Source organism: Acanthochromis polyacanthus, chromosome 4 (genome assembly GCF_021347895.1).
Source record: "Acanthochromis polyacanthus isolate Apoly-LR-REF ecotype Palm Island chromosome 4, KAUST_Apoly_ChrSc, whole genome shotgun sequence".
NCBI classification, from domain to species: domain Eukaryota; kingdom Metazoa; phylum Chordata; class Actinopteri; family Pomacentridae; genus Acanthochromis; species Acanthochromis polyacanthus.
In genome coordinates this window covers 2,308,552-2,328,512 of record NC_067116.1, presented here as the reverse complement: position 1 = coordinate 2,328,512, position 19,961 = coordinate 2,308,552, and the positions used below count along the sequence as shown (strand labels likewise).

General features: G+C 39.4%; 1 protein-coding gene and 1 long non-coding RNA gene across 4 annotated transcripts in view; one reads left to right on the top strand and one right to left on the bottom strand.

The window, feature by feature from the left end:
• The window catches only part of LOC110966412 (cystathionase (cystathionine gamma-lyase)), a 353,362-nt gene that overhangs the window by 200,397 nt on the left and 133,004 nt on the right, over nucleotides 1-19,961 (bottom strand). The gene's annotated exons all lie outside the window — the stretch shown is intronic.
• LOC127533553 (uncharacterized) overlaps nucleotides 6,369-19,961 on the top strand; it is a 138,168-nt gene continuing 124,575 nt past the window's right edge. The window contains exons 1-3 of the long non-coding RNA XR_007941292.1: nucleotides 6,369-6,627; nucleotides 7,168-7,197; nucleotides 7,414-7,575. This is a non-coding gene — a long non-coding RNA (uncharacterized LOC127533553). The remainder of the gene's footprint in view (nucleotides 6,628-7,167; nucleotides 7,198-7,413; nucleotides 7,576-19,961) is intronic.

The window sequence follows — 19,961 nt, the reverse complement described above, 5'->3', positions numbered from 1 at the left end:
CGTGGAAAACCCTCTGAGTGAAGCACAAGACCTCCTGCATCTGGTAGAGGAAGAACCGACCGTAAAAATACAGACAAGTTCCAACAGTGGTCCACCGTTTTATAAAATGCTGTTAACACCGATTAGTGTCGCCAAAAACAAGACGACTGTTAACAGCAGGATGAATGACACAAAACAACACAAACAAGACACAAAATTACCCAAAACAACAAAAACAAGGCAGTAAATGACACAAAAAAGACACAAAACCCCACAGAACAACACAAATGAAACACAAAATGATGCAAAACATTAAATACAAGACACAAAACTACAAAATGAGACACAAAACGTCACAAACAACACACAAAATGATGTAAAGAAGACACAAAACAACACAAACAAGACACAAAATTACCCAAAATAACAAAAACAAGACAGGAAATGACACAAATGAGACAAAACATCAAAAACAAGACAGTGAATGACACAAAAAAGACACAATACATTATAAACACACAAAATGGTGTAAAGAGGACACAAACAACAAAAACAAGATAGTAAATGACATAAGAGACACAAAATGTCACAAACAACACAAAAATGACGTAAACAAGACATAAAGCTGCACAACCATAACACAAATGAAACACAAAAAGACTAAACGGATCTAAAACTACAAAAATAACACGCAAAACATCACCTACCAATTGCCTGAAAACACACTCAGGACGGCTCATAAATTATTCAAAATAACGACAACTCATCCAGAATTAATAGTTTGTTGAAAATGATTCAAAACTCTCCCAAAATGTTGCACAAAAAATCTTCAATATGACTCAAAAATTATCCCAAAGGACCCAGAAAGTGTCTAAAATAACAAAAATTTGTCTAGATTGATTGAAAACCTGCACAAAATGACAACATTTGGTCAAAAATAACGACAACAGAACCATCTTGACCATCAGAATGACTAGCTCATCAGAATGACTCCACCATCTTGTATTTGTTGGACACTGTGGAGTCCAGAGATTTAAAAAAAAATAAACAAAATGATTAAAAAAAAAACCTGTGTAAAATCTCTGAAAATCATGTAAAATGTCCAGAATCCTTAGAAAAGAATCAATATTGTCTAAAAATACTGAAAATTTGTCGAGAAAACCTTTAAACCCACGTAGTTCTGACCCCAGCACAGTTTTTATCTTTTACATGTCAAATTTATTTACTAGATTTTTACTTAACATTTCTAAGAAATGATGTTTGAAAAGTGGAAGCTTGATTTCATGTTTTATGAGGCTCATGAGCCAACAGGGTCAGGGCTCCACCCTCCACCGGCCGGAGGATTCAAGGATTCAAGGAGCTTTACTGTCACTGCATTTCTGCAACCAAACTTTGTTGGCACTTCCAAAAAAAACAAAAACAACTCAGTATAACAAACAACAAACAGCTGTATAAAACAAGTATTAAATATATATGTACCCTAGTAAATAGAGACAAGTATTTTAACAAAAAATTGTGAAAGGTCAAGACGACTTCAACTGAAGACACAATGAATGTTCCTCAGAGATAATGAGATTAGAGCAGAGGAATGAGGAATGAGGCCGTCTTCTCTCCTGTAACGTTGTTTTCTCTGATTATAAAACCGTTTAATGACGTCAACGCAGTTCGTTTAGCCTCCGACTTCCTGATGTGACCCAGATGTTGAAACTCCAGCAGATCTGGTGAGTCTGAACGGTAGGAGTTCCTCTGAAACATCGGTGGTTCACAGCTTCACACATCAGTTACCTGACAGGATCCACGGCGCTGACCTGCTTCTGAATGGGATCTTATAAATAGTAAATGGTTGTATTTATATAGCGCTTTTATCCAAAGCGCTTTACAAGATACATCACATTCACCCATTCACACACTGATGGCGGAAGCTGCCATGCAAGGTGCTAACCACGACCCACCAGGAGCAATTAGGGGTTAGGTGTCTTACTCAGGGACACCTCGACATGAGCACAACGGGCCGAGGATCGAACCGGCAACCCTCCGGTTGCGAGACGGCCACTCTACCCACTGAGCTATACCGAGGACATCATCATCATCAGACGGAGCTGGTAGAAGATAGATGGAACTGGTAGAAGGTGGATGGAGCTGGTAGAAGATGGATGGAACTGGTAGAAGGTGGATGGAGCTGGTAGAAGATGGATGGAACTGGTAGAAGATAGATAGAACTGGTAGAAGATGGATGGAACTGGTAGAAGATGGATGGAACTGGTAGAAGATAGATGGAACTGGTAGAAGATGGATGGAACTGGTAGAAGATGGATGGAGCTGGTAGAAGATAGATGGAACTGGTAGAAGATGGATGGAGCTGGTAGAAGATGGATGGAGCTGGTAGAAGATAGATGGAACTGGTAGAAGATAGATGGAACTGGTAGAAGATGGATGGAGCTGGTAGAAGATGGATGGAACTGGTAGAAGATAGATGGAACTGGTAGAAGATAGATGGAACTGGTAGAAGATGGATGGAGCTGGTAGAAGATGGATGGAACTGGTAGAAGATAGATGGAGCTGGTAGAAGATAGATGGAACTGGTAGAAGATGAATGGAACTGGTAGAAGATGGATGGAACTGGTAGAAGATAGATGGAGCTGGTAGAAGATAGATGGAACTGGTAGAAGATGGATGGAACTGGTAGAAGATGAATGGAACTGGTAGAAGATGGATGGAGCTGGTAGAAGATAGATGGAACTGGTAGAAGATAGATGGAACTGGTGGACGTAGATGTAGACGTAGACGTAGATGAAGATGATAGATGTAGATGGAGATGATAAATGGAGATGACAGATGTAACTGACAGCTGGTAGACGGTAGATGGAGATGATATGCGTAGACGTAGTTTAAGATAATAGACGGAGCTGGTAGCTGGTAGACGGAGCTGATAAATGTAGGCATAGATGGAGATGATCAATGGAGATGACAGATGGAGGTGACAGACATAGATGTAGATGATGGATGTAGCTGGTAGATGGAGATGACGGACGTAGATGGAACTGGTAGCTGATAGATGGAGATGGTCTGCAGGTGTTTGAGCTGCTTATAAAACTGACATTAAAGCAGTGATATTAAACTCATCATACGTAGTATTTATCTGCCAGAGCTGGTGATGAATCTCTGAGGATTCATCTTCAGAGGCGGCTGCAGAAGTAGGTCAGTGGGCTGCAGATGAGCAACAGGCCGAAGGCTGATTAACGTCCATCTGATCTGGATTCATAACAGGATGGAGGTTCACACATCTACAGGCTGCTGGGTGTTAATCAGAGCAGCTGGAATCCTCCTGGACCTTCTAGTGTTGTCTCCATATGGGTCACTGAGATGGTCAGAATCAGAAAAATGTTAGAATTATCCTCTAATCACTGAACCTGAATGTTTTCAGTGATTCACCGCTAACAGAAGTAGAGCAGCAGGATTTACTGCTGCTGTACGGAAACCTGATGCACAAAGTGGTGATTAAAGCAGATCAGCTGACGAGTCAACATCCGACAGTAAAGATCATATTTCTGAGTTATCAGATCGTCCTGATACAGAAGCTGTCCTCGTTATCAGCAGGAAAACCTCAGATTAATGAGAAAACTGCAACAAAAAGCTCCGAAAACAGCTGCATGTGAAGAAACACAAGAAACCAACCATGAGCATTACTGTCATTTAGAAAATAAATTCCAGATTTTCATTTTAGCAAGTATTAGTTTCAGATATTTTCACAGTCTAAATAAACATTAAATGTGAACAGACAAGATTTTTGCTTTACTTTTGTTTAAAACAGAAATAGGGATGAAATAAATCTAAATTAGAAATGTACATTTTATTGTACAATGTGTTTTTTTAAACTTGTTGCTTCAAAATTGATTGAAAACTAATTATTTGCATCAGAACATATCAGAGTATCTGTCAGAGATAAAGGAAGCAGTAAACACTGTAAAATCTAAACAAAAAAACAAACAAAAATGAATTAAAAGTAGTTTAATTTTACCCATCCCATACAGACAGTACTGGCCTAGACGGTGCTACATCAACATGCAAACTGATACATCAACGTGCTAATGGTGCTACATCAACATGCTAACTGATACATCAACATGCTAACTGATACATCAACTTGCTAATGGTGCTACATCAACATGCTAACTGATACATCAACATGCTAACTGATACATCAATGTGCTAATGGTGCTACATCAACATGCTAACTGATACATCAACATGCTAATGGTGCTACATCAACATGCTAACTGATACATCAACATGCTAATGGTGCTACATTAACATGCTAACTGATACATCAACATGCTAACTGATACATCAACATGCTAATGGTGCTACATTAACATGCTAACTGATACATCAACATGCTAACTGATACATCAATGTGCTAATGGTGCTACAACCACATGCTAACTGCTACATGCACATGATAACTGATACATCAACATGCTAACTGATACATCAACATGCTAATGGTACTACATCAACATGCTAACTGATACATCAACATGCTAATGTTGCTACATTAACATGCTAAATGATGCATCAACATGCTAACAGATATATCAAAATGCTAATGATGCTACATCCACATGCTAACTCATACATTACCTTGCTAACTGAGACATCAACATGCTAACTGATACATCAACATGCTAATGGTGCTACATTAACATGCTAACTGATACATCAACATGCTAACTGATACATCAACATGCTAATGGTGCTACATTAACATGCTAACTGATACATCAACATGCTAACTGATACATCAATGTGCTAATGGTGCTACAACCACATGCTAACTGCTACATGCACATGATAACTGATACATCAACATGCTAACTGATACATCAACATGCTAATGGTACTACATCAACATGCTAACTGATACATCAACATGCTAATGTTGCTACATTAACATGCTAAATGATGCATCAACATGCTAACAGATATATCAAAATGCTAATGATGCTACATCCACATGCTAACTCATACATTACCTTGCTAACTGAGACATCAACATGCTAACTGATACATCAACATGCTAACTGAGACATCCACATGCAAACTGATATATCAACATGCTAACTGAGACATCAACATGCTAACTGATACATTCACATGCTAACTGATATATCCACATGCTAACTGATACATTAACATGCTAATTGATACATCCACATGCTAACTGATATATCAACATGCTAACTGATACATCCACATGCTAACTGATATATCAACATGCTAACTGAGACATCACCATGCTAACTGATACATTCACATGCTAACTGAGACATTCACATGCTAACTGATACATTAACATGCTGAGACATCCAAATGCAAACTTTTGCATTAACATGCTAACGGTGCTACATCAACATGCCAACTGCTACATCAACATGCTAACAGATACAAAACCTGAACATGACAACCTAAGGAAACAGTTAGCATCCATGCTAAGATTATATTTTAACGAAAGGACATCTGAACACAGCTGTACATGTCATGATTTATTTTCTTTCTAATTGTCTCCACTTTTCATTCATCAGAAATGCTTTTTCTGGAATATCTTGAACATTCCAGCCTCACTGTGTTGCTGACAGGAAGTATACTAGAAGTTCTGAATAAATGTCAGCATGAATGTTTTCCAGTTTCTGCCCTCTGAGTGTGATCCAGGCTTCTTCTTCTGCTCAGATGCAGACTGAATGCCAGCCGATCCAGAGATTTATTATCACTTCCTGGACAGTAGCTGCTTGGTGCAAACACTCGGCGTCACCATGGCAACAGGTTGAGTGTAACTCTGTGCTGTCGGAGCTTCGTTCTGAGCCATCGACTGGCCGTTTGCCCCAAAGGCAGCCGTCGCTCCGCTGACCTCCTTCCTGAGCCAAGATGGCCACCGTCCAGTGAATCAGTGGAGTCACATGCTGCTGTCAAGAAGTTTAATCACAAGTTCCTCGTTTGTGGAAGATGGTTTATTATTATCAGACTTTCATTATTTGGATAAACGCACATCATATCAGCAGACTGCATTAATTACACACTAAATAAATAACAATGTGCTGCATAACAGGAAGTCTTTTCTGTTATCAGGAAGTGGATTTCAGGTGTAATATTCCATCATCATGTAGGTCAGTGTGTTATCTCAGGCATCAGTGCTGCTGCATCAGATTCTGTTCTGTTTATTTATTCATTGTTTGAAACCCAAAACTAAGCGCTGGTAAATATTTTGGGCTGAATTTTGAGACTTTTATCTGTTTTTAGACCTGAGAATTTTTTACATTTTCACCTTAAAACACCCGTGAAGCCATTTTAATGGCTCAGTATCTCCAGAAACCAAACTTATAATGTTGAAGAGATTCTAACATCAGAGACTGAGAAGAAGTTCTCATGGAGGTCTAGATGTTCATGGAGGTCTAGATGTTCATGGAGGTCTAGGTGTTCATAGAGGTCTAGATGTTCATAGAGGTCTAGATGTTCATAGAGGTCTAGGTGTTCATAGAGGTCTCGGTGTTCATAGAGGTCTAGATGTTCATAGAGGTCTAGGTGTTCATAGAGGTCTCGGTGTTCATAGAGGTCTAGATGTTCATAGAGGTCTAGGTGTTCATGGAGGTCTAGGTGTTCATAGAGGTCTAGATGTTCATAGAGGTCTAGGTGTTCATAGAGGTCTAGGTGTTCATAGAGGTCTCGGTGTTCATAGATGTCTAGATGTTCATAGAGGTCTAGGTGTTCATAGAGGTCTAGATGTTCATAGAGGTCTAGGTGTTCATAGAGGTCTAGGTGTTCATGGAGGTCTAGGTGTTCATGGAGGTCTAGATGTTCATAGAGGTCTAGATGTTCATAGAGGTCTAGGTGTTCATAGAGGTCTATGTGTTCATAGAGGTCTAGATGTTCATAGAGGTCTAGATGTTCATAGAGGTCTAGGTGTTCATAGAGGTCTAGGTGTTCATGGAGGTCTAGGTGTTCATAGAGGTCTAGATGTTCATAGAGGTCTAGATGTTCATAGAGGTCTAGATGTTCATAGAGGTCTAGGTGTTCATGGAGGTCTAGATGTTCATAGAGGTCTAGGTGTTCGTGGAGGTCTAGGTGTTCATAGAGGTCTAGATGTTCATAGAGGTCTAGGTGTTCATAGAGGTCGAGGTGTTCATGGAGGTCTAGATGTTCATAGAGGTCTAGGTGTTCATGGAGGTCTAGATGTTCATAGAGGTCTAGGTGTTCATAGAGGTCTAGATGTTCATAGAGGTCTAGATGTTCATAGAGGTCTAGGTGTTCATGGAGGTCTAGATGTTCATAGAGGTCTAGGTGTTCGTGGAGGTCTAGGTGTTCGTGGAGGTCTAGATGTTCATAGAGGTCTAGGTGTTCATAGAGGTCGAGGTGTTCATAGAGGTCTCGGTGTTCATGGAGGTCTAGGTGTTCATAGAGGTCTAGATGTTCATAGAGGTCTAGGTGTTCATAGAGGTCTAGGTGTTCATAGAGGTCTAGGTGTTCATAGAGGTCTAGATGTTCATAGAGGTCTAGATGTTCATAGAGGTCTAGGTGTTCATGGAGGTCTAGGTGTTCATAGAGGTCTAGATGTTCATGGAGGTCTAGATGTTGGTGGTAGATGTTCAGAGCCTCTTCGTGTTGATTACAGATATTTTAAAATAATTCAACACGTCATGATAAATGTAATTTTTATTGAAACATCTTGACAAGAAAATAATTCAAAATACTGAACGTTCCTCAGTGGATTCACACTTCATTCAGTCGCTGAAAGGACATTTTAAAAAGTTATTTCTAACAATAAATTGCAATAACAAACAATCCCCTTTTCTGTATCTGCTGCTAAAAGTTCACATTTCTGATCTGACATCAGCAGACGGTGAAATCAGAGCGACTAAATCTAAACTCTGAACTTTAGCTCTGATTGTCAGACGTCACAGCTGAACATCGCAAACCTGAAACCTGCACCAAACCACCTGATTTTACTCAACTTCTTCTGTTGCCGTCGTTACAGGAAAAGAGCACCAGTTTCGTCATAACAACACATTTTATCGCATAGAGTACTTGAAGACGATTTACTCAGAAGGATGAAGAAATAAACATATGGTGGAAATCAGAAGGCAGGAAAATGACGGGTGACGAGCAGAAAAACAGGCGGTGCCTGAAGAAATGAGTGCTATTTCTACATCGTTTGGTGATTTCAGGCTGATTTTCTCTGAGGGTTTGTTCTTCGCTCTGCTGGTAATTTCTCTCCTTTCTGTTCTCCGGTTTGTTTGTCTCTTATGTGACTGAACCTGAATGACATTACTGATGACCTCAATAATCAGCTGCTGATGGAAAACAAGATGTGGTGCTTCTTGTTGTTTTTGTTTTTATCACTCAGACAGAATCTTTCACACGTGAATCTGTTTATTGTTTATCTCCATCATCTTATTCTCTGTTTTCTCTGCTTTAACCACGCAGACCATGAATCGTCTTATTTCTGTAAACATCTGCTCATTTTCCTGCAGAAACAAACCAAATATATTCTTTTATGTTGAACTCTGATGTGTTCAAACCTGAAACTCTGATCACAGATGATAAAAGTCTTCATGGGTTTTCTTTTTGACCAGATTTCCTTCTTCAGGCTCCATTAACACTCGTGTCGTCCTGCGGGTCAAAACTGACTCGTTTTAAAGTTTGAAAATGTGGAAGACAATATATTTTAACAGTGAAACTTCTGATGTCCACAATTTCAACATTTTTGGGAAATTTTTGAACATTTTTTGATACAAAAAGAAACGTTAAAAATGTTTCTTTAAGAACATTCACATAAAAATCAACCAAAATCCAGTGAATTTCGCTGGATTTTTTCCCCGAATGTTCGTAAAGAAATTATCAGAAGTTTAACTGATACATATGGAATCATTTTAGATATTTGTAGGATTTTTTTGGAAGATTTTTACTAACTTTTTGAAAATATTTACAATTTTATTTTTTTAATTAATATTTCTTGTCGAGATTGGGGATTTTTTTTTTTTTTTAAAAATAAAACTGTTCAGGGAAACTTTTAAGGAATTATTGAAGTTTTCTTCCTGAAGGTTTTGCAAATTTTCAGAAATTTGGGGAATTTTTTATTTTTTATTTTTGCTGAATTCTGTATTTTTTTCAGACAAAGAAACAAATTTTTTTGGTGCCCGTAAATGAGGACAACAGGACGTTAAAAAGACATTTGAAGCATCATGTGACCGATCCCTTCAGTCAGAGCAGCAGGTTAACGAATATTAACATTAATTATGAAATGAGTCCACAGATGACTGTTGTAGAAAACTTTAAGTGGTTTTCAGTTAATTTATTTATTTCTCACTTCCAGCTGCACATCAGAGCTCTGAAACTTAAAATTTCATTCTGTCCCAGAATGAAGGAGACGAGGAAATTAATTCTGTTTTTGGTCAAATTAAACATAAAATTAATGTTTTGAATATTCTGTGATAAATAACAGACGGTTCAGTTTTCTGATCTGTCTTCTATCAGTTGCAACAGAGTAGAATAAATTTAGCAGCAAATCAGAACCAAACATTAAAACATATTTATGTATTTTATATTTACGTACAGATCTACAGGTGAGCAGATAAAACTTTAAGACATGGAATCGTCAGGAGAAGAATAAACTAAAGTCTGATCAAAGGACTGTAGCATCAGATACCATGGAGATCTGTCTCTACAGCATCAGTTACCATGGAGACCTGTCTCTACAGCATCAGTTACCACGGAGACCTCTCTCTACAGCATCAGTTACCACGGAGACCTGTCTCTACAGCATCAGTTACCACGGAGACCTGTCTCTACAGCATCAGTTACCACGGAGACCTGTCTCTACAGCATCAGTTACCATGGAGACCTGTCTCTACAGCATCAGTTACCATGGAGATCTGTCTCTACAGCATCAGTTACCACGGAGACCTATTTCTACAGCATCAGTTACCATGGAGATCTGTCTCTACAGCATCAGTTACCATAGAGATCTATCTCTACAGCATCAGTTACCATGGAGATCTGGCTGTGCAGTATCAGTTACCATGGTAATATAGCTGTGTAGCATCGGTTACCATGGTGATCTGGCAGGTTAAAATCCACCTTAAAGTATTTCAAATCTGGGTGTTTCAGCCCATCAGTCCTGCTGACTCCTTCCTCTCTTCATGTCTCTCCTCTCTGGACGTTTCTCTGATTTTTGCTGTCTGATGAAACAACCAACATGTTTTCTGTTTTTCTTCCTGGATGATTCCATTCGTTTATGTGTTCCTGCTTCTGGGAGAATCTCTGCCTGAATCTGAATCTCTATTTTTAGTGCTCAGCCCCATAAAGCTCCTATTTGTTCTCGGTGACACGCTGAAGTTACACAATAATGTAGGTCATGTTCTCAGACAAGGCGGTTCTGATGAGCACGTTTTCACTCTGAATGCAGGAAATAAAATGACGAACATGAATCAGACTGAGAGTGACGAACAGATGAAAGTGTCTGTGTGATGAAAACATGGCGAGTGGGATGTAGAAGCTTTCATTTCTCTCAGCAGCAGTTTGTTGCTGCTGCAGTTTGACCCACATTCTGCTCCAGACGCCTCACAGGTGCTCCGCTTGTTCCTCTTCTCAGATAAAAGGACGACTGATGGAAACCTCAGAACAGACGAAGCACTGATGCTGCTTTAAACGTGCAGCTATTTCATCTGTGGCTCTGCAGGTTTTCATAGTAGATTGGAATAAAATAGAAATGTGTAGGACTGTCTCAGGCTGCTGCACTGGAAGGAGAAAGGTTCGACCTCAACAGAAAAGAACGACAATCAGAAAAGTAAAGTTTGAGCATAAATCTGTTCCCTGAGAACCAAAGGTGTTTGTATCAGTACATGTTACATCTGTACACACTTAAAGACCACAGCTCTACAGTTTCATTTAGCGTTTATCCAAAGCGACGTCCATCTGAGAGTAGATCCAACACAAGCAAGGATCTAGTCAGGAGAAAACCACCTGGAGAAGAACCATAGAACAAGTTCTAGTGTGATCAAAGGACCACGGTGTCCAAAAAGTCATCAGAAAATCAAAGCTTAAAGACTGAATATGCAATAAAATCCATTTATTCAATAACCAGCATTTCCACTGTCACTCTGATCAGACTCTACCAGTCTTTGTGTCTCTTCTGACCACCTCTCATCCAGGATGAGACTGGACTTCTCTGGTAGGTTCCTGAAGATGTTTTCACCTCTTATCTTGAAATAATTGTAATCTGCATTCAGAAGAACAAACCGTACCGATCATGAAAAACAAGGAATGTTAATGTCTGTAGAGACTCTCAGTCATCCAGGTCGTAATAATCATAGGAGCTTCAGGAGAAATCAACAGGACTTCTCTGGTAGGTTCTTGAAGATGTTTTCACCTCTTATCTCGAATCAGAGGTGAAAACCTACACCGTGTCCCAAAAGTTTGTTTACCCAAGGAAAACAAAGCTCAAAGACCAGTATTTCAGGGATGGAATGTGAAAGGTTCTTGAGGGTTCTTAAGAGGTTATTGAAGATGTCTTCACCAGAGAAGTCCAGACTTCTCATCCAAGATGATTGGGTTGAACTCAGGGGAGTTTGGGTTTCATTCCTCATTAAAGCCAGAACATCGATGTTGAGTCATACGGCCACCACCATTTTTAGAAAAAGTTGTAAAAGAAAAAGTTGTGGTAATCATCGGAGATAAATCTAGAAACCAGCTGGACTTCTCTGGTAGGTTCTTGGAGACATTTTCACCTTTTTCTTGGATGAAAGGTGAAAACGTCTTTAAGAACCTCTCTTGGGTCTTTCTTGGAATGTTTGTTTCTAGAGTGTGGATGGTTCTATCTTTCCCCATTAGAGTTGAGATGTTTCATGGTGGTCGGTGGTGGACTGGTAAAGATGTCCAGGATTCCCCAGCAGTTCTCAGTTGGGTTGAGGTCAGGGGAGTTTGGGTTCCATTCCTCCTTAAAGCCAGGTAGATGTTCTCTCTGGTGACTTTGAAAGCATCTTCAAGAACCTACCAGAGATGTCTAGTTTTTTGGAGAAGAGGTGAAAATGTCTCCAAGAACCTACACCGTGTCCCAAAAGTTCGTTTTCCAGAGGAAAACAAAGCTCAAACACCAGTATTTCAGTATTTCAGGGATGGAATGTAGGAGGTTCTAGAGAGTGGATCAGTTCCATCTTCCATAAATACTGATTCTGAATGTCTGTTAAACATTTTCCATTCAGTCACAGATCTTTTCCTCCTGGCCTAAACAGGAAGTAGAACCTTTTCTGGAGTGTTGATGGTCTAATACTGAGCATTAACAGTGGAGCCTTGAGGAACAATGAGCAGCTCTGAGAGACCTGAAGTGGACATAAACCCCCAGTAAACTAAGTCAGGATTATTCTGTTTTAACAGCAGAAGTCTGAATAAATCAAACAGGAAGCTCCTTGTTTCTGTCTTCAGCTGGTTTCCACAACAAAAGGATGATGTGCGTCATTAAAAACAGATTCTTTCTGTCCGATGGATTCTTCTGAACGCTGTGTTCTGTTCAGACTCTGCAATAAATAAAAGGCTGCTGTTGTCTGATTCCACAGAAACACATCAGAGACCAGATTTACGGCACAAAGCGTCCTGAAGGTTGAAAGGAACGAACAGTTTGAAGCTCAAACGTCGGTCTGACGGTGATTTATTACCGTTAAACCCTGCTGCAGCTCCGTTTCAGACTGGAAGTAAAAGCTCAAATCCTAAAAATCCTGAAAGAATAAATCCGTTTGTATGTACAGAACATTTAACATATTTTATCCCGAAGTGTTTTCTGGGTTTTTTTTAAAAAAAGAAGAAATAATAAAGAAATATTAGGCTAAAGACCAAATACTGTTATTTATGGTGTGATTTTACCTGAGAAATGTAAATATCAAGAATTAAACCCCATAAAAATAAAAGATATATTATTTGAAATGCTAATAAATTCTAAAAGTATGGTATTTTCAAGTGAAAATTTTAAAATATTTGTAAAATTTAGCAGCATTTTAAAAATATGTATTTTTTTATGACAAAATAGTCTTTTCACGTAAAAAATGAAAAAACTGCTTTTCAAAAAAATTCCTTTTAAGTGACAAAAATATGTTTTTTATTCTAGAAGTAAAGTCTTTTTATGAAAAAAAACACCTAAAGAATAACTTTTAAATGTGAAGAGACTTTACTTTTAGAATGAAAAAATGATTTTAAATGATAATGAATTCTAAAAGTGGTCTTCACGTAAAACAAGGATTTTTAATGTGAAAATGCGTTCATTTTAAGATTTATTTTTGTTGCAAAAGTGTTGCCTCTTTATTTAAAAAATGAATTAGAACAAAAAGCTTTTTCCACCTGTTGAATAAAAAGGAAATACTTCTTGCAATATTAATACTTTTTTAAAAATAATATTGGTAAATCTTGTCTGTTTTTGTGATTTTATTAATAGTGTTGAGTATTTGAAAAATCCATTTGAAAATATTATTAGTTTTGGAAAAATATCCACAAAAAAATCTAAAATATGTACAGAAAAAAGCGTATTAAAATAAAATATGTTTATTTTTACTGTGCAGGAATATTGAAAGCCAACAGATTTACTGCTTTAAGCTGCAGAAATAATAATATTATGTAAAACAAAGCTCCTGATTTGTTCTATTCATGAATAAAACGACAACCAGACTAAAACACAAAAGGCGACAAACGCTTGAATTTGAACCTGTTTTTATTTTAACGATGAGGTCGACTGAACAAACCTGGAGGTAATTTCATGGTTTGATTGTTAAACTGAATCCATTTGTCCTGTAAAACGTCCGTGTCCTTCATGAATCCTCCCACTCTCCTCTCCTCTGTAATGTGTTTACATCCATTATTGTGTTTTGTGCGTCGGTAAAGTTCACGCCTCTTGTTTTTAACACACTGACACACATTCTGAATGGTCGACCTACATTCAGTCTCTGCAGCTCTTTGTGTTTCTGGAATGACAAACACAGTTTTTTATGATAAATCAGAGCAGGAAATCCTACTTCTGTCTCTTCTACATTTCTGTTTGATTCAACATTAAATCAATAAAACTGTCGACAGGTTTTGGCAGCAGTTTGTTTTTCTATGGAAACTTTTAAACGAGGCTCTAAGCTCAATCTTCCATTAAGTGACCGACTTTCTGAACACACTAACGGACGCTCAGTAGTTTCCTCAGACAGTAAGCTATGAAAAAAGGGGAATACTGTAAAAAAAAAAAAAAAAAGAACAAATATTAGTAAATAACAATATTTTGATGGTTTAAATAAAGTAAATTTTGTGTAATTTCACAGACAAACATTCTAAAAGAACAAAATCCATTTGAAAAAATACAGATTTTTGATGCGGTTATTTGAAGTTGTGGTCTATTCTTTATCTTTTACAATCCATCCATCCATCCATCCATGATCCATCCATCAATCATCCATCATCCATCCATCATCCATCCATCCATTCATCATCTATCCATCCATCCATCCATCCATCCATGATCCATCCATCAATCATCCATCATCCATCCATCATCCATCCATCCATTCATCATCTATCCATCCATCCATCCATGATCCATCCATCAATCATCCATCCATCCATGATCCATCCATCAATCATCCATCATCCATCCATCATCCATCCATCCATTCATCATCCATCCATCCATCAATCATCCATCCATCCATGATCCATCCATCAATCATCCATCATCCATCCATCATCCATCCATCCATTCATCATCCATCCATCCATCCATCCATCCATCATGATCCATCCATCAATCATCCATCATCCATCCATCATCCATCCATCCATTCATCATCCATCCATCCATGATCCATCCATCAATCATCCATCATCCATCCATCATCCATCCATCCATTCATCATCTATCCATCCATCCATCCATCCATGATCCATCCATCAATCATCCATCATCCATCCATCCATTTATCATCCATCCATCCATCCATCCATCCATGCATCAATCATCCATCCATCCATCCATCCATCCATTCATCATCCATCCATCCATCCATCCATCCATGCATCATCTATCCATCCATCCATCCATCCATCCATGATCCATCCATCAATCATCCATCATCCATCCATCCATTTATCATCCATCCATCCATCCATCCATCCATGCATCAATCATCCATCCATCCATCCATCCATCCATTCATCATCCATCCATCCATCCATCCATCCATGCATCAATCATCCATCCATCCATCCATTCATCATCCATCCATCCATCCATCCATCCATTCATCATCCATCCATTCATCATCCATCCATCCATTCATCTATCCATCCATTCATCATCCATCCATCCATTCATCATCCATCCATCCATCAATCATCCATCCATTCATTCATCATCCATCCATCATCCATCCATCCATTCATCATCTATCCATCCATCCATCCATCATGATCCATCCATCAATCATCCATCATCCATCCATCATCCATCCATCCATCATTCATCCATCCATCAATCCATCCATTATCTATCCATCATCCATCCATCCATCAATCATCCATCCATCCATTCATCATCCATCCATCATTCATCCATCCATCAATCATCCATCCATCCATTCATCATCCATCCATTCATCCATCATCCATCCATCCATCCATCCATCATCCATCATCCATCCATCAATCATCCATCCATCCATCCATCCATCAATCATCCATCCATCCATTCATCATCCATCCATCCATTCATCATCCATCCATCCAGCCATTCATCATCCATCCATCCATCCATCATCCATCCATCCATTCATTATCCATCTATCCATCCATTATCCATCCATCATCCATCTATCAATCATCCATCCATTCATTCATCATCCATCCATCCATCCATCATCCATCCATCCATCACTCATCTGTCCATCCATCCGTCTATCCATCCATCCATCCATCCATCCATCCTTCCATCATCCATCCATCATCCATCCATCCATCCATCCATCATCCATCCATCCATCCATCCATCAATCATCCATCATCCATCCATCCATCATCCATCCATCAGTCATCCAACCATTCATCCTCCATCCATCCATCCATCCTCCATCCATCAACCATCCATCCATCCATCCATCCATCATCCATCCATCCATCATTCATCCAACATCACTCATCATCCATCCATCCATCATTCATCCAACATCACTCATCATCCATCTATCATCCATCCATCCAACCATCCATCCATCACTCATCCATCCTTCCATCATCCATCCATCATCCATTCATCCATCATCCATTCATCATCAATCCATCATCCATCCATCCATCCATCCATCCATCATCCATCCATCCATCCATCCATCTTCCTCTTATTTGGGGTCGGGTCATGGAGGCAGCAGATGAAGCAGGTCTTTCCAGATGTTCCTACTCCCAGCAACGCTTTCCAGCTCTTCCTGGAGGATCCTGAGGCGTTCCAGGCCAGATGAGATATATAATCCCTCCATGTTCTGGTTCGACCCCGGGGTCTCCTCCCAGGAGGACGTGTTCAGAAAACCTCTAAAGGAAGTCTCCCTGGAGGATCAGAATCAGATGTCCAAACCACCTCCACTGGTTCCTTTAGAGGAGAAGGATCAGCAGCTCTACTCTGAGCTCCCTCCAGATGTCTGATCTTCTCCTCCTATCTCTAAGGCTGAGCCCAGACACCCTACAGAGGAAGCTAATTTCAGACGCTTGTATCCATGATCTCATTCTTTGGGTCTCTACCCAGAGCTCATGACCATAGGTGAGGGTTGGAACGTAGATGGATGGTAAACTGAGATCTTCTCCTTCAGGCTCAGCTCCTTCTTCACCACGACGGTTTAGTTCAACGCCTTCATTACTGTTGACGCTGCACCAATCCTCTTGTCCATCTCTAGCTCCATTTTCCATCACTAGTGAACAAGATCCTGAGATACTTGAACTCTTGGGGAAGCAACTCCCCCCAACCTGGACTGAGCAATCCACCGGTTTCTGTCAGAGAAGCATGACCTCAGACTCGGAGGTTCTGATCCACATCTCCACTGCTTCACCCTCGGCTGTAAGCTGCTCCAGTGCTGCTGAATGTCTCACATCAGTGGGGAGACAACCTCTTCTTTGATTTTAAAACTTGCATTAGCTGCTCAAAGCCAAAACAACACTTTTAGAGAATAAAAATCAAAAGAACAATGAGCAGCAACAATTGTTGTCAGTGGGATTAACCAGATTAAGGTTCAACAGTCGGTCAGAGCCTCCCTTCCAGCACCCTAGAGTAAACTTTCCAGTCAGTCCCTCTTTTAGAAGATCGGAACCGCCACCCCGGTCTGCCACTCCACAGCACTGTACCTGATGCCCACATTGTGGAGATGTGTCAGCCAAGACAGTCCAACAATGTCCAGAACCTTCAGCATCTCAGGGTAGATCTCGTCCTCACCTGGAACCACCGAGGAGCTTCCGAACTACCTTGGTGACCTCTGCCACAGATATGGATGAAGATCCCCCCGAGTCTTCAGGCTCTGCCTCCTCCACAGAGGACATGTTTACTGGGTTCAGGAGTTCTTCAAAGTTCTCTTTCCACCGTCTGACAATGTCTCCAGTACGGGTCAACAGCTCCTAACAGCTGCTTCTGCAATGGAGGCTTTGAACATGGACCACTCAGACTCCAGGTCCCCCAGGATGCAGGAGAAACTCTTCCAGAGGTGGGAGTTTAAAACCCACAGACAGGGTCCTCCTCCAGATGTTCCCAGTTCATCCTCACTACAGGTTTGGGTTTACCAGGTCTGTCCATCAGTCTTCCATCAGATCCATCTCACCACCAGGTGGAGATCAGCTGACAGCTCTGCTCCTCTCTTCACCCAAGTGTCCGAGACACACGAGCTCTGATGATACGACTATGAAGTCCATCATGGACCTTTGGTCTAAGGTGTTCTGGTACCATGTAAGAGAACCTTCTGCTCCATCATGGTGTTTGTTATGACCAGTCTATGACTAGAACAGAAGTCCAATAACAGAACACCACTCAGGCTCAGATCAGGCCGTTCCTCCCAATCATCTCCTCCAGGTTTCTCCATCGTTGTCCACATGAGTGCTGAAGTCCTCCAGGAGAACTATGGAGTCTCCAGGTGGTACCCCTTCCAGGCTCAGTATTCACAAACATTTCCTTTCTGCTTTAGTATATGTAACTGTTAAATATAATTCTTAAATTCTATAATCATATAATCATATATCCTAAATTATTAAAAAGCTGTACTTGTATATTTCTATATTTCATGTTCAACTCCTCCTCTTTCATCTCCTGTTTCTTCTGTTCCTGCAGGACGTCTTTCTCTAAACGTTCTGTTCTGAAACAAACATCATTTTTCCTCCATCATCTCTGCAGTCAGCTGACTTCAGTCTGTATTTTTACAGTGAGTTCAGGAAAACCGTTCAAACACTAACTGATCAAACCTTCTTTTGTTCTTTTTTTTAAATGTTATTTCTTCTCCTCAGTTTTCTGAATCAGTTTTTTTGAAAGAACACATAATTAGCAGTTTGGAAATAAAAGGTAGAAAACAAAAGAGAGCTGAGGTATCAGAGAGCTGCTGACAGTCAGACAAAAGCTGCTGATTATTTATTTATTTCAGAGATTTTCCATCACTCCTCCTCAGCTGGACGACACTAAAACCACTAAAAAACATTATGCAACCCAAAACACAGGAAATAAATCAGTAATCAGGAGGTCTGTTAGTTCTACTGTCCATCCAAGAACCTTCATCAATGATCAGAGTTCTACCTTCAGATAGAGGAGGGTCCAGATTTATCACTTTAATGGACTTTTTCAGAACTTCATCAGTCCAGCAGATAGAACCATGACATTTAGGAGGAGGAACATCAGATCAGTTTGAATCCATCCAGGATCACAGTCTCAACACTGGGTCTGGTTTCTGTTCATTTGGTTGTTGAAGTCGGTCCAAAATGACTCAAAATGTCCCCTAATTCATCCACAAGACACAAAAATTGTACAAAGTCTCCTGGGAACTTTTCCAAAATGGCTCAAAACTTGACCACAATGACGACGTGTCCAAAATTATTCAAATGTTGCCTTAAATGAGTTAAAAATGACTCAAAATAACTAAAGTGCAAACTCTGAAAAGATCGTTCTGGGTAAACTTTAATGTTGGTAGTTGGCTGGTCTGAACATTTATAGACGATGGAAGGAGAAACCAGGATCATCTAGAGACAGCACTCACTCTGTGGAAAAGTAATATGTATTATGTATCTAATTTTAATTCAACAAAGCAGGGGAAAATAATAAATTAACTGTAAATTGATCAACGAATGCCTGATTTAAAAATGTATTTTTTACATTGTACATACAGACAGTGATGTCTCTAAACAACCTGTAATTATTTAAATTTAAATGTCTGGTTCCTGTTTTCTGGATATTCCTGATCTCTGCTGTTTCAGCTCCAGCTCTGATGAACGTGATGTTCAGTACAGAACGTTCCTGGTTCCTCCGATCAGCTGATCTTCAGATAAACTCACATTCCTGCTTCTCTTTACTCCCCGTTAAAGGAGTGAAGCTGCAGCAGAAACACAGACCTGACAGACCTTAATATGTATGATTACAGTAATTATCAGGTCGTGTAAAGTCACAAACCAAGCACTGCTGTACATAAATATGAATAAATATACTCCAGAGGATTTGAACAATCTGGACTTTTATTTATGCATATTTGTTGTTTAGTTTTCTACTGATAGTTCTTAAATGTTTATGAAACACTGTGACATAAACAGGAAATGTTTGTTTACATTAAAATAAATATTAGATGAGAATTCAGTCTGTTTGTCTAATTTACTGATACTTTCATTTATTTCATAAATTAAATAGAAACACAGTTATTATCAATACATAAATAGGAAATGTTTCTGAAATTACGATAAATATATAAATGTCT